We start from the raw sequence: 16,540 nt of genomic DNA on the forward strand, positions 1-16,540 counted from the left end.
GTCAGAAAAAGACAAATACCATATGATTTCATTCATATGAGGAATTTAAGAAACAAAACAGATGAACATAGAGGAGGGGAAGGAAAAATAAAATAAGAGGAAAACAGAGACGGAGACAAACCATAAGAGACTCTTAACTATAGGGAACAAACTGAGGGTTGCTGGAGGGGAGGTGGGTGGGAGGATGGGGTATCTGGGTGATGGGCATTAAGGAGGGCACATGATGTAATGAGCATCGGGTGTTATATGCAACTGATGAATCACTGAATTCTACCTCTGAAACTAATAATACAGCATATGTTAATTAAATTGAATTTAAAGTTAAAAATTTTTAAATAAACGGTGTTAGGAAAACTGTACATCCACATGCAAAAGAATGAACTGGATCTTTATCTTATACCGTATACAAAAATCAACTCAAAATGGATTAAAGACTTAAACGTAAGAACTGAAACCATAAAACTCCTAAAAGAAAATAGAGGGGGTAAGCTCTTTGATACTAGTTTTGTCAATGATATTCTGGATATGACACAAGTAACAAAAGCAAAAATAAACAAGTAGGATTGCATCAAACTAAAAAGCTTCTGCACTGAGAAAGGAAAATCAAAAAAATGAAAAGGCAACCCCACAGAACAGGAAAAAAAATTGCAAACTATATATCTGATAAGGGGTTGACATTCAAAATATATAAGGAATTCATACAACTCAATAGCAAAAAAAAAAAGCAAATTACCTAATCAAAACATGGGCAAAGAATTTGAATATTTTTCCAAAGAAGATATACAAATAGCCAACAGATATATGAAAAGGTGCTCAACATCAACTAATCATCAGGGAAATGCAAACCAAAACCATGATGAAATATCACTTCACATGTGTTAGCATGACTCTTATCAAAAAGGTAAGATAACAAATACTGGCAAGGACATGGAGAAAAGGAAACCCTTGTACAACTGTTGCCAGGAATGTAAATTGGTGCAGCCTCTATGGAAAACAGTATGGAGTTTCCTCAAAAAATTAAAAATAGAATTATTGTATGATCCAGCAATCCCATTTCTGGATATATACACTAAGAAATGAAAACAGTATCTGCAGGAGACAGCTGCACTCCCATGTCCACTTCAGCCTTAGTCACAGTAGCTAATATAGGGAAACAACCTAAGTGTCCATCAGTGGATGACCGGATAAAGAAAATGTAGTATGTATACGTATACAGTGGAGCATTATTCACACACGCGTGCACGCACACACACAAAAAGAAGAAAATCCTGCCATTCATGACAACATGGATGAATCTGGAGGACAGGCTAAGTGAAATAAACCAAAGACAAATACTGTATGATCTTATACATGAAATCTAAAAAAGTCAAACTCATAAAAACAGAGAGTAGAAACAGAGAGTAGAAAATTAACTGCTAGGGGTGGGGGTGGGGGGAGAAATGGGGGAGATGTTGGTCAAAGGGCACAAACGTTCAGTTAAGGATAAATAAGTTCTGAGGAGCTAATGTACAGCATTGGTGACTACAGGTGAAAATACTGTATTGTACACTTGAAATTTGCTAACAGAGTAGATCTTAAGTGTTCACTCCACATACACACAAAAAATTTGCCAATGTGAGGTGATGGATGTATTAATTAACTCGATTGTGGTAATCATTTACATTGCATACGGATATCAAACCATCATGCTGTATATCTTAAGTATACACAGTTTTGTCAATTATACCTCAATAAAGCTGGAGGAAAAAATAAAGAAAGGACATCATATAAGAAATAGCTGAGAAAATGAGGCATTTCAAAAGGATCAAAGAAGAAACTTAAAGGAAATGTGATAACTTTCTTCAATTTTCCCAAGGGTGGAAACTGGAACAATTCCAAGGATTAGAAGAGATATTTTGAATACCTGAGAGAAGTGTGTCTAAGGAGAGAAAGTTACAGGGATACAGATTTTCACTCAATAATAAAAGTGCTCTAGGGGTGCGTGGGTGGCTCAGTAGGTTAAGCATCTGACTTTGGCTCAGGTCCTGGGATTGAGCCCCACGTGTCAGCAGGGAGTCTGCTTCTCCCTCTCCCCCTGCCCCTCCCCTTGATCGTGCGCACGCTCTCTCTCTCAAATAAATAAAATCTTTAAAAATAATTATAATAAAAGTGCTCTAAATCCTCAAAGTGTTCAACACTGACAGTGCAGTTACATAATAAACTCTCCACCTCTTACATTCAAGCAGAGGACAGAGAGCTAAACATCAGGAATATTGCAGAGGGCACCTGTTCATCAGAAAGAAGGTTGAACAAGAGAATAATCAAGGTCCTCACCATCCAGGTAATCCTAAATTAGCATCCGTTTGCACTGAGGTCTGCTATAAGCTGGGTTCACCAGGAAACGGCCTGAGACAGAAGAGAGGCAGGGCCTGCTGGGACTGAGTCTACGAACCCAACTTCTCCTTGGGCTCCTGCGTGCTTCCCTTCCCCCACAGGGATAATCCTGACAGCACCCCCCAACAAACTTCCTGCACACTATCTCCATTATCCCATGAAATCTGATTTGACTGTAAAATGCTTTTGTTGCTATGGATCGCGGATTTTAAAAAGTTTAACATACTGCTCTAGTTATCCCAATGCCGATATTCCCCCATTTTAATTCCTTTATAGTAATACAATTTATAGAGTTTTTTAGTGCCTGATATAGCAAGTCCCTTCCCTCCCCACCCTTTATTTTTCAAAAATTTTGACATAAACTTTAGAATCAGCTTATCAATTTAAAAATTATATTTGATATTCTGATTAGGATCATCCTGAATTATGGAATCTGATTAGGATTAAAATGAATGTAACTGACATCTTTATTTGAATCTTTCTACTCAGGAATATGGTATTTTCTTTTATTCAGATCATTTTCATGTCATTCGACAGTTTTATGATTTCTTCATGTTGGTCTTACATGTTTCTTGTTAGGTATTTTCCTAAATATTTTATATCGATGGTTGGTATGTGAATAAGACTTTTTTAGAGATAATTTCTAACTGGTTATTACAAGTGAATAAGGATAATACTGATTTTTTAAATGCTACTCTTATAACCAGCCACCTTATTTCAGTCTTTTATTAGTTCTAGTAGTTTTTTCCTGTTACAATACATGGGGACATTGTGATTTTTCTAGTAGACTATTTATAAACATCTGAAAATTACAGTTTTGCCTATACCTTTCAGTTTTTAAAAATTCACTAGCTAGAATTCAATCCCTATCAAAATACCAACAGCATTTTTCACAGAACTAAAACAATTCTAAAATTTCTATGGAATCACGAAAGACCCCGAAGAGCCAAGGCAATCCTGAAAAAGAAAAACAAAACTGGAAGTATCATAGTCCCAGATTTCAAGTTATATTACAAAGCTGTAGTAAACAAAACAGTAGGAGATAGGCACAAAAACAGACACACAGATCAATGAAAAAGAAGAGGAAACCCAGAAATAAACCCACAATTACATGGTCAATTAATCTTCAACAAAAGAGGCAAGAATATGCAATTGGAAAAAGTCTCTTCAATAAACACTGTTGGGAAAACTGGACAGCTACATGCAAAAGAATGAAACCGGACCACTTTCTTACATCCTACACAAAAATAAACTCAAAATGGATTAAAGGCCTAAATGTAAGACCTGAAGCCATAAATATCCAGAAAAGAGCACAGGAGTAATTTCTCTGATATCAGCCATAGCAACATTTTTCTAGATATGACTCCTGAGGCAAGGGAAATAAAAGCAAAAATAAACTATTGGGACTACATCAAAAAAAAAAAGCTACTGCACAGCAAAGAAACAATTAACAAAACTAAAATGCAACCTACTGAATGGGAGAAGATATTTGCAAATGACATATCCAATAAAGGGTTAGTATCCAAAATATATTAAGAATTTACACCAGAAAAACAAATAATCCAATTAAAAAACAGTAGAAGACACGAACAGACATTTCTCAAAGAAGACATCCACATGGCCAAAAGACACACAAAAAGACATTCAACATCACTCATCAGGAAATGCAAATCAAAACTACAATGAGATATCACCTCACATGGGTCAGAATGGCTAAAATAAAATACATAAAAAACAACAAGTGTTGGTGAAGATGTGGAGAAAAAGGAACCCTCATGCACTGCTGGTGGGAATGCAAATGGTTGTGGAAAACAGTATGGAGGTTCCTCAAAAAGTTAAAAATAGAACTACCCTATGATCCAGTAGTCACACTACTGGGTATTTGCCCCCAAAATTACAAAAACACTAATTCAAAGGGATACATGCATCCCTATGTTTATTGCAGCATTAATTACAATAGCCAAATATGGAAGCAACCCAACTGTCCATCGATAGATAAATGGATAAAGAAGATGTAGGGGGTGTGTGTGTGCGTTTGTGTGAGAGAGACAGAATATTATTCAGCCATAAAGAAGAATGAAATCTTGCCATTTGCAACAACACAGATGAAGCTAGAGAGTATAATGCTAAGCAAAATAAGTCAGAGAAAAACACCATATGATTTTGCCCATATGTGGAATTTAAGAAACAAAATAAATGAGCAAAGGAAAAAAAAAAGAGAGAGAGACAAACCAAAAAGACTCTCAACTACAGAGAACAAACTGATGGCTACCAGAAGGGAGGTGGGTGGGGGGATGAGTGAAAGAGGTAAAGGGGATTTAGAGTATACTTATCATAATGAGCACTGAGTAATGCACAGAATTGTTGAATCACTATATTGTACACCTGAAACTAATTTAACATTGTATGTTAACTATACTGGAGCTAAAATAAAATTAAAAACTAAAAAAAAAAAAAAAACCCTGAAAAAAAATTAATTAGGTAGAACCTCAAGTTCAATGCTATTTGAGTTACCTTGCTCCTGACTTAAACTGTTTCATTAAACATATTGATCATAGGTTTCTAGTGGGTTACTTTTATCAATGTAAGAAAGTTTCTTTTGCTCATGCTAAGTTTTTATCATATACTGATAGTGATATCATATTCTAACTTTTATCAATGCAAGGAAGTACTTTTCTCCTGCTAAGTTTTTATCATATACTGATGCTGAATTTCATCAAGTACTTTTTGAATTCCTGTCATGAACATTACATGGATTTTTATTCTTTTAATCTACTAAAGTAATACAAATAATTTATTACATTATAAGAGTTTCTGTTACTGACCTATCCTCCCATTCCTATGATGCAAACAACTTACCTGCACGTGTAATATGTTACTTTTAATACACTGCTAGACTGAATTTTTTAATACTTAATGTAGATCTTCATATCTATGTTAGAAGGGAAATTGACTTATAATATACACATATGCTTTGTGCTTTCCTTGTCCACTTCTAGTATCATAGTTACATTACCCTTACAGAGGAGTTAGAAAGTGCTCTACACACCAGAATAGTGTTACAGGAGATTTGTTTCTTGAAGACTTGATAAAATTCACTTATAAAACCATCTGGGGCTCATATCTCTGACTACCTCTTCAATTTTTCCTAAAATCACTGACCAAAATTCAGGTTTTCTGCCTCTCTGTGATTCAAATAAAATCATCCATTTCACCTACAATTTTTCATTGTTTGTTATATGTGTATTTGTATTTGTGTATTATTCTCATCAATACTCATTATAATGCCCCTTTTGTCATCTCTAATGTTCTATAATTGCATATATTCTTTTCCCTTATCAATTCACCAATGATTTATGTCACTTATTGGTCTATTTAAAAAAAAAAAAAACTTTTTTATCATTTAGGCTAATTTTCATTTTTATTTATAAAAATAAAAGCAGAGATCAATTCTTCTCTTTCTACTTTGCTGTTATTACTACTACTATTACTATTATTATTTTGGCTGTTCATTGGGCCCATTAATTTCCTATTTTTCTAATAAATGCATCTTCTCTGTACTTCTTTGGCCTCATCCCACCAAAACTTGCATCTGATGGATGTTTTAGATCTCTATTACTTCCTAAGTTCCTTGTTATATTCTGCAAAATTTTGTTGCCTATCTTCCAGATCACTAAATTTGTCTTTAATCATATCCACCTGATTCTAAAGCTGATGCATTTAATCTTTTAAGTTCAATAACCCTATTTTAAATTTCCATGAACTTTATTTGCAGAAATAATATTTTTTCATAGCAGGCTATTATCTAACATATTCACTACCTCAAATCTTTTTGAAGATACCAACTAACATGTTTTCAGCTTCTCCTATATTCCACGAAGTCTGCTTACTCTGGGTCTTTCTTTCATCCTATTTGCTTTCCTTGAATGTCGGATGATCCTTTGATATTCATTCATACTTCAGCAGAAAAGACTAGGTCAATCAACAAGGGCAGCTAATGCATGCCTCTCCGGGCTAGCTAGCGTTGGGTCTCTCCTTGGGGAGGGGCAACTGTAGGCTCTATGTAAGAGTAGAAGAGGTGTCCATTGACCCGGCTGTGCTTTAGGGTATATGAATGGGAAACCGGCAAGACAGCAGGCTGGGAGACAAACACAAACCTGCAGAAATATTAAAGTCTTTCCTCTAGTGGTGAAGGATTTTTGTAGACACTGCCTACAGGAAGGCTTACATTGCCTTGCCCACCCTGCTTTTTGTGGGGGGTGATCACACTGATCTTAAGCTCTACTCTGCTTCTCTCAGATCCCTACACCCACTGGAGGAATGCTCCCAAGACGGAGTGTTCACTTTCTTCAGAGCACAGTTCTCAGCTCTTTGCCAGAGAGTCATTGTCATAAATGCAATACTTTAGTTTCATGAATTTGGCTCTAGGGCCCCTTCCTGTCAGTAGCGGTTAGTCACTATAAGCTCTGCTTTTAATGCCATTTTCTTCTGCACCTGTGTTTTGGGTTATGATTTTTTGTTTTTGTTTTTGTTTCCTTTTGTCAGTCTAATCCCATCTGTTTTCAGTTTTCCAGGAATTCTTCCTAACTTTTGGTCTACTAAAGGTAGGCACCTTTTGTGGTTTTCTAGCAGTGTAACAGATTTTTTTTAAAGGTCTGTATTTTGTTATTTTAAAGGGTTTTTATTAAAAGGGGAGCTAAAGGCATGTGTTCAGGCTGTCATTTTACCCCCAAAATCCAGTTTGTCCTCCTGAGTTCCTAAATGAAATATTCCTTCGTAATTTAAACTGTTTTATTCAAGGCACCCCAATGAGCACTTTGCTAAGGAAAAGAAAAATCATTCTTCTCAACCCTTGCTTACTGGTGAACAAAACAGATTTCTGCTTTGTCAAGTTCATTAAAACAGTGACTACAATCCAGTTAAATATGGCAAGTTCCATGAAAGTGACATTTAAGCAATATTTTTCAGAGGGAGAAAAAAAAAAACCACATATAAAGTTTATGAGAAAGACGGTCCTAGAGAAGGAAATGGGAACTTCCCCAGATTTCAAATAGAAAGATTTATTCATTTCATTTACAAGGAATCAAGAGTTTGATCCAATAAAAAGGCAGTTACAATAAATCTAAAGCCACTAAGGATGTAACAGTTTGATCTTTCAAAGTTGATGCTATTTCCCTAAAAGTGTAAACCCAAATGTATTCCTTCTGCAAATTACATCCACATCCAAAATCAAGTCAATAAGTATTTCATAAGCGTGTAACAAATCTTTAAGAAAGCGAAACAAGGTGAAGCAAAGATGTGGCCTCTGTCTTTTAACAGAAAATCTGAATGGGAAGAAAAAATATACACATATCCAAATTAGCTTCCGTATTAAGTTAATGAGAGATACTAGGAAGTGGTTCGATGTTTTCAGCTCTTAAAGAATTGCTATAGTAATTCACAACTACAATGAGAGGAGGGAGAGAAGCTCATGTAGATTGCTTTCTTTTAAAAATCTACTATTATTTCAGGTCATATTAATAGAAGTATTGAAACTAGACCAGAAAAGCACATACTAGATAGATACTTACAGGTCTGATCTCGGCAAGGAAATGACTGTTTGGCTCAAATGGAATTTTAAAAATCTACACATTTTACATAAAAATCCAGGATTCAGTTTGTCTTCAAGAATCAGAAAATTTGGGCGCCTGGGTGGCTCAGTTGGTTAAGCGACTGCCTTCGGCTCAGGTCATGATCCTGGAGTCCCGGGATCGAGTCCCACATCAGGCTCCCTGCTCAGCAGGGAGTCTGCTTCTCCCTCTGACCCTCCTCCCTCTCATGCTGTCTCTCATTGTCTCTCTCACAAATAAATAAAATCTTAAAAAAAAAAAAAGAATCAGAAAATTTGGCAAACCCAGCCCCATATTCCCATGTAAAAGGAATCACCGGGAGCCCATGAGCACTGGTATGTGTTAACTGGCTCTGATGGGAGGAAAGACCAAACAAGCCCCAATCTGTAGCTTCTGCCACAGCATTTACACTGCTCCCACAGTGGCGGACTGCAAGTTCCCAGCATGGTGCCCTGAGCTGAGCCGCACGCAGACAGCTCCCATGAGTCAGCTCTGACATGACTGTGACTGGAGCTGGGTTGTGGCTGCCTCCTGAAAAGGGGCAAAGAGCCCTGTGTTCTCCAGGATTCCCCCGCTCCCTACAGCCTTACATGTGGCTGCTTGCTGCCCTTGGCACCAGTCTCCCTTCCCACTCCCTCTGTCCCTCCATCCCAAAGAACTCCAGATCAAAGCTGGTGGTAGTACCAGGTACACTATCCCCAGACCACACACAAAAATCACTGCTTACATGTGAATGTACCTATTATAGGAGGGACATGGAGGAGCCAGAGGTGGCAGAGGAGACAGTGACTCCCAACGGTGAGTTTAGAAGGCCTATTCAACAGAGAATGGTTGCGGGTGCTGGGGAACGTGTGGAGAAGATCCTGCTCAGGGCAGTGATTCTCCAGATGCAGAGCGGGAAAGAAGGAACATGCTGGGAAGCAGAGGGGACACTGAGGAAGACGGGCGTCAAATGAAAAAAATAAGTACTTCATCCAAGGATTCTTGACTCTGAAACTTTGAATTGCAAACGACATTAAAATAGCTCATTACATTTTTATGTGTATTAAAGGAAAGCGTGGATTTCTAAAGACTGAGAAATATTGGTTTAAAGGAAACATAATAAACCATCCTCAAGTGGCTAAGAGCTATTCGGTGGAAGAATCTATTTCCAACATCCATTATGCTAATTAACGAGCCATTATTTTCACCAGTGGAGATCCATTTCTAACATTTATTATGCTAATCTGAGCTGATATAAAAGTACAAAAATAGCAGAGACATTTGTAGTAGCTGTCTCTGGAGGGCAGCCCTTCTGATTATATGCCAGGTACCTACCCTGGGAGGCAAACTTTGATTAAAGCAACTGACCACACCTAGAGTGTCTTAAAGCACATAAGTACTCTCCCACCTTATGTTTTATGAACTTTTTTAAAAGTAAAATAAACTTCTGGGAGATGATATTTTCAGTGCCATTGTTCACAAAAGGGGACATAACTGAAAGCACAAAGCATATTATTAGTGACTCCAACCTTTAGAAAGGGCAGTAAATTCAGTCCTTATTTCGAAAGTCCAAAGGAGGCTTGGGAACATGGAGTCGGAGGAAGAGACAAGCTCCCCCAAGACCTCACGCCTGCCTCCCCTGGAGTCTGCTGCACTCCCCAGCGACAGATGATGCTCTGTTATTAAGTGCTCCTTTGGCAATCACAGCGTGTGACTGCATATGAAGGCATTGAGAGAAGGGACACACTTTGAACTTTTTTTTTTTTTACACTTTAATCTTGAATTAGGCATCCGAAGTTTTCAAGCTTAATTTTTTTCTCTGACACCTCCCACTCAGCCTACTGCAAAAGTTCCTGTTACAACCATCAAATGAAAATGTTTCGCCAACTATTAATTATTATCAAGTGCAATACAGTACTCCTTTCAATTTGTACATTATTAGTACAGTAATAGTGATAATTATAATGAGTCATTTTTGCTAGTGTTAAATAAATTAATTCCTTAGCGATGAGCCTTTCACTACAGTGCTTACTTTATCACCAACAGATGTTTATTAAATGCCAACCATATGCATCAAATGGCACATGCTTGGAATACAAAGCAGTATGGAACAGGATCCTTGCCTTGAGCAAGTCTAGGATCTAACAGACTCACAGAATCTTAGGTCAGCAAGCATGGCCACCCACCCACTGCCAAGTCTCTCCTACAATGAGTCTGCACAGTGGTTATCTCATCTCGGCTTGAACACTTTGGCAATAAAGGAGCTGTTATTTTGTGAGGCCGCCCATACCCATCAGAGCATGGAAAAGAAGGCTCCAAATAAAGAGTTCTGTGGCTGTGAGCATCTGAGCCACGGACACACATGGCAGGGTCCCTGCGGCTCTTGAATACATGCCACTACCCATCCTAACATTTGGCTGATTACAGCTACTTAATACTTATGAAATGCTATTTCACTGGCTGGGAAACATCTTCCAAAGAAAAACCTCTTTGCTAACTTATTAAGGGAGGTAGACTATGCAGAAGTTTCGTATGTATGTATGTATGTGTGTATGTATGTATGTTTGCATTCATGCATTCGTTCATGCATTCATTCAGCAGTCCAGTCTTCAATGCCCTCTCTCTGAGAAGGCATACAGCAGAGAAGTTAAGGGTTTAGGCTACAGAGTCGGGCTGCCTGAGTTCAAATCTCAGCAGGGTCACTACCAGCTAAGGATCCTTATTTATAGTATTGTAATTTACTATAATTAGTATCCAAATCATTTAAACTCTGTAAGCCTCAGTTCCCTTATCTATAAAATAGGACTAATATAATACCTACTTAATAGGGTTTTTGTGAGAACTAAATGAGATAATACAGTGATTAAACTGAGGTTCACAGACAAAGCTCGGAAGTCTGTGAGGAATTTTCACTTGTGTTGTTATTTCAATGAGAATCTTTTTGGCAACTGGCTGGCTCAATCAGGAGAGCATGCGACTTGTTCTCTGGGTCGTGAGTTCGAGCCCCATGTTAAACATAGAGTTTACTTTAAAAAAAGAAAATTGGGGGAAAAAAATCAGACATTTATTATACAACCAGGTATTGGCAAATGATTTCAGAGACCTGTTTGCATTTCTTCCTGGTCTAATGAGAAAAGGATAGAAATAAGCCTAATATGAAATTCAAACATTTGCACTAAGAGAAAGCCAACTTATGTCACCCCCATCTGTATAATGAAGTATTTTATAATTTGCAAAGATAAACGTGGGGAAGAAACTGCGTCAAAGGACACAGCAGTACAGGCACCCTGACACTGAAGAATCACACCCAGCATGAGAGCAGGACCACACTAGAGGAACAGGCTTTTGTTGGAGCAGATTACTATCTATTGTATCACGGTTAACGTTTATGGCTATATTTAAATTATAAATTCATATTCTGGTTATGAAATTGCAAAAGAACTACATGCATAAAGATTCTGTGCCTAGTTTTATGCTTATATATATTTAAGTAACATTTTAATAAAGATAACCATATTGTGATTATGCAAGAGAACGTTCTCATTTGAAGGAAATACATAACTGAAGTGCTTAGGAGTAAAGAGGCTTGATATCTCCTACTCTCAAGTGTTTCAGGAAAAATAATCTGCATATATACATACACATATGTATGTATATGTATATATACAAATATATGCACATATATATGAGAGAGACATGACAGAGGAAATGGGACAAAATATAAACCACTGGTGAATTTGGTTAACGAATATATGATAGCCAAAGAATTAGAGCACCTCACACTTAGGAGGATCTAGCCCCTCCTTCTTAAAGATCCAGATCCAGAATTCCCTACGGAGTATTATGAGACCATTAACTCAGCTGGGACAAGGGATCCAACAACAGAATCACCTGGTAAGGCATTTTCAGAATGCTTACAAACACCCCTTCCTCCTCTCTTCGGGAATCACTGCCACAGTGGGCCCCTGTCATGGATGGAAATGCATGCTTTCCCTCTTGGGTGTTCTAAGATATGAAGGATAAAAATCACTAATGCAATGATCAAAGCCATCAAATTAGGCTACAGATGATCAGATGGGCATCCTTTCAATTAACATCTGCTAGGCAATCTTTTTAAAGATTTTTATTTATTTATTATTTGGCAGAGAGAGAATGAGAGAGGGAGACAGTGAGAGAGGGAACACAAGCAGGGGGAGTGGGAGAGGGAGAAGCAGGCTTCCCGCCGAGCAGGGAGCCCGATGCGGGGCTCGATCCCAGGACCCCGGGATCATGACCTGAGCATGACACTCAGGCAGACACTTAACGACTGAGCCACCCAGGTGCCCCACATCTGCGAGGCAATCTTGATAGAGCCGTGGTACAGCTAGGAGCACACTTTAGGGAACAAGATGGAGCTAAATAAATTTAACCAAAGGGGAAAGACCATTTTCTTGAGCACCTCTCTAAAATTTGGGAACAACAGAGGCTGAGAGAGGAAGGAACTACTCTAATGGAGTAGTCACGTTTGCTTACAACTGGGGTGCCAAGTCCTCCAATACTCTTGAAAGAGAATATGATGATGTCATTTCTGTCTAGTCACCAATATATTCCTCATGATATTTGCATGACCCATGTGTTAGTCAAGTCTTCCCAGTACCTGAAGGGAGGAGCCAGCAGCAAGTTTATCCAACAAAGGAGATATAAACCAAATCATGTTTTTTCAAGTGCAGGTCACAATTCATCAATGGATCCTAAAGTCTATTTAATGAGTCATGACCCAACTCTCATTTAAATAAAGTAGAATATAAAGAACAGGCATGTCATCATGCAAAGTCAGGGTAATTTTTGTTTCATGCAGCTTTTGTATCATTTATGTCAATATATCAATACAAGGGTCACAATATACTTTTTTACTCTGTGCCATGGTCAAAAATGTTTGAAAGCCACCCTAACAGACGCTGAGAGGAAAAACAAGAGAATAAGAGGAGAGGAAGAAAGAGAGGAACAAATCAGGAGCAGATCCAGCCGATCTGCTCAAAGCAAAGTGGTGGCTAAAGAACCCATAACCTGTGCACACCGCAACCAGGTTACTTTATTGATGCAGAGGCTGGTCACGATCTTGCAGGAAGGGGAAATTTATCTGAGAAAACAGTACATGAGTGCAATTGATCGTTATCTTATAATTAATCAGACAGTCTTCTTTTTTTTTTTTTTTAAAGATTTTATTTATTTGACAGAGAGACAGCCAGAGAAGGAACACAAGCAGGGGAGCGGGAGAGGGAGAAGGAGGCTTCCCGCGGAGCAGGGAGCCCGATGCGATGCGGGGCTCAATCCCAGGACACTGGGATCATGACCTGAGCTGAAGGCAGACGCTTAACGACTGAGCCACCCAGGTGCCCCAGACAGGCTTTTTTTTTTTCCTTTTTAAGGCAAAACAGACCACAACCTATATACATGAAAATATCCCCTGCACCCGGGACATCAGCCCCCACAAGAAGAAAAGCTTGCACTCCTGGCAGTGCTTTACTTGGAAGGATTATGGTAATTTTATGATCAATTAGTCAACCTTCAGTGACCTTCAGCAAGTGAGCTGGTGGGTACAGCAGCAACCCCAGCCAAGGCTGCCTTCTCTTCCTGTTCTCTCCACATCAGTCACAACAACCTTATCCCGCTTTTTCTGATCATAGGCATGCTCATCAGAGCGGATCAAAAAGTGCTATCCCCTCCACCAAAATCCTCAAAACCAAAACTACACATTTCTTAAAATTATTTTAATCTAAGTGAAGAAGTCGGCAGACACAAGAAGATCTCACCATCAGAAGCTACACGAAATTCCCAAAAATATTTTGTAAACATCACGATAAAATGAAGTATTGCGTTAAAGACGCAACAAAGTGTTGTTCTAATAAACCTCAGTGTCTAAGTGTCCTGTCCTCAAATTTTGTTCAATTTTGACTACTAAGAAACAGACCTGGGAAAAAGGTTGGGGTCTTCCCAGCACCAGCATCAATCACGACTGAAAGGAGAGATTCCTCCAGCACACGGAAAACGGGCAATCTCACGTTGTATTTTCATTAAGTACCTTCCAGGATTACCCTAGATGCTGATTAAATCAATGTCTCATGAGCAGTGGAATGATTATTTTAAGTAAATGTATTCCTTCTAGGCCATCCAGATAAATGACTATTGTGTTACTACAAAACCACCATTTCACTATTGACTTCAGCTCTACAGTGTCCCATTGAGATATTTCTTTTATTCTCTGCTAGTAGACATAATGAAGCCTTAAGGCTATCAGGTATTATAGACTTAAGTCCTAATAGGCACTGTTCTCTTCAAAATGCTCAAACAATAACATCTTCAAAAATGCCTGAGTTTTCAGTCTCTGTGAGCCAAAGAAAAGACAAGTCATTTAGGTCACCTACATGAGTCGGGAAACTGATCTCAAGTAGTAGAACATTTTTCTGTTTGTAATAAGACACCCAAATCAGATTACATACACAAGACTTTTTTAAAGTGTTGAGGAGAATGTTAAGTGTAAGAGCAATTTATAACAAAAGCTAAAATAGAATTAATCTAGGGCAGAGAAAGCTGATTCAGGCTGAACAAGCCCAAGTAGGTCTTAAGAAATCTACTGGAAGACTCAATGCTCAACTTTGCATAAATTTTCATACACTTACATTACTAGATAACAAAAAATACAACAAATGCCTAGTTTTTGAGCTCTGTGCTCTCGTGGTGGTGATACACACACCACCACAGTAAAAATATTTCTCAAAAATGTTGCCTACATGTTAATAATAATTATAGACATCTTTGGACTTTTTTCCTCTTCTTTAAATATAAAAAACGATCCCAAGAAACTGAAATCATTCCAGAGGGATTCCAGAATCATGCCAGACCATTTCTAAACCAACTGGAATCACCAGAGTCCAAAGAAGAATATTCCAGAATAAAGTCTACTCTGTGATCGTTCTGGCCTTGTATATGCATAGGTCCTTACTCTGCAAATCACTAACGGCTGTGTTAAACACAAGAGGAAAGCAAGAATTCCTTTCTCCCTTGAAATTATCATTCTGTTTCTATCACCAAGTATGCCCAGTCTCCCTCTACTATACATTTTACAGCAGCAAGAGTTAAGTTCATAAGCTCCACAAAGGCAGTGTCTGTCCCTTGTTCATCTACGTATGCTCCTTATACATAAGGGTCCAATCACTGCTCACTGAATTGGTCTCCAGCCTGAACAGTGACCCTGAAGCTGAGCTCCAGGGCTGAACCTGAGAAAGCAGCACAAAAAGAGAAGAAACTTTTACTCTCTACCCTCAAGACACAAAGAGCTGTCCCGAGGTCATTACTTCTATTTTTTATTTGTATAAACACTATCTTGTTTTACTAATCCTAACTAAACGTGGGCATTATAAAACAAACTCAAAAGCAATAAAGGAGTTTTTTGTGGGTTAGATAAAAGCCTACAACCTGAGCTGCCTCTCCTTAGCTCAGTGTCCTTGAGAATGACACTTAACATCCCTGAGCTTCAATTTCCTTAGCAAGGGATAATTATACCACACCAAAGGGTAGTTATATCCTCCCAACAATCAAAAGCTAAGTAAATGTAGATTATGTACGAGGTTGAAAAAAACAAACAAAAAAAACCCTCTGTTATCTCATCCAATCACTAGTCTAAAGATAACCTTGTAGGAGTGTTGGTAGTAGAAGACGGTGGGAAGATACAGACACACTGATAATAGAGAGACGAGAATATGTCCTACCAGAAGCCAACCAAGTGCCAAGAGAGAACAGAGCATGGAAGTCCCCCATCAGGAGCTGAGAGCTAAGATAAGCACCATCTATGCAACAGCTCACTGAATCCTCACAGATACCTTCTAAAGTGTTGCTATTTCGTGTTAGTAATGAGGAAACAGAGGCTTAGAAAAACAAAAGTCTTGGCCAGTAAAAAGGCAGAGCTTATATTTTAAGGACATGCACCTTCCAGCCTGCCAATTCATTAAGCTCTAAACTGGAAAGTAGTTCACCTTTAAGAACTTACAATGTATGAAAGCTCAACATTAGATATTTTTTTTTTGTTATTAGCATGTCAGTGCTTAGAAAAAGAACACTTAACTTTGTTCCCATGTAAAACAGCCATTCTCGCAAATAGTGTTCAGCAAGCAATCTTAACTTTGAACAAGAACATTTAAAAACAAATATGATGAGCAGGAAAACCACTTTAACACATTGTGGAGTTACCTTGTAGAGGACAATGTCATGTTCTCTTTCCTTTCATCTGTCCCCCACTATATTAGTGAATTTTTCCCCCAACATTTGCTCTTTCTCACCGATGCAAATGGAATTTTCAAGACTGTTTTCCATTATATGCACTGCATATTACCTATGATAGGAATGATCTTGACTTTTTCCACCTCTAATTCTCTGCTGGTCAATTAGTCTGTCAAGCAACACATTTATCTAAACTTCCAGAGACACTTAAGGACTATCTCCACTCAAGAGCTGGGAAGCCAGAAAGGATGACTTCCTTGAGTTAACCCTTGGAGCTCCAGCATCCAAAGATGACATTTATAAGACTTACATGTTCGGGC

General features: G+C 38.2%; 1 protein-coding gene across 4 annotated transcripts in view; it reads right to left on the reverse strand.

Moving 5' to 3' along the window:
- VGLL4 (vestigial like family member 4) overlaps positions 1-16,540 on the reverse strand; it is a 153,236-nt gene that overhangs the window by 120,839 nt on the left and 15,857 nt on the right. The gene's annotated exons all lie outside the window — the stretch shown is intronic.

This window comes from Phoca vitulina, unplaced genomic scaffold (assembly GCF_004348235.1).
Source record: "Phoca vitulina isolate PV1807 unplaced genomic scaffold, GSC_HSeal_1.0 scaffold13, whole genome shotgun sequence".
Lineage (NCBI taxonomy): Eukaryota > Metazoa > Chordata > Mammalia > Carnivora > Phocidae > Phoca > Phoca vitulina.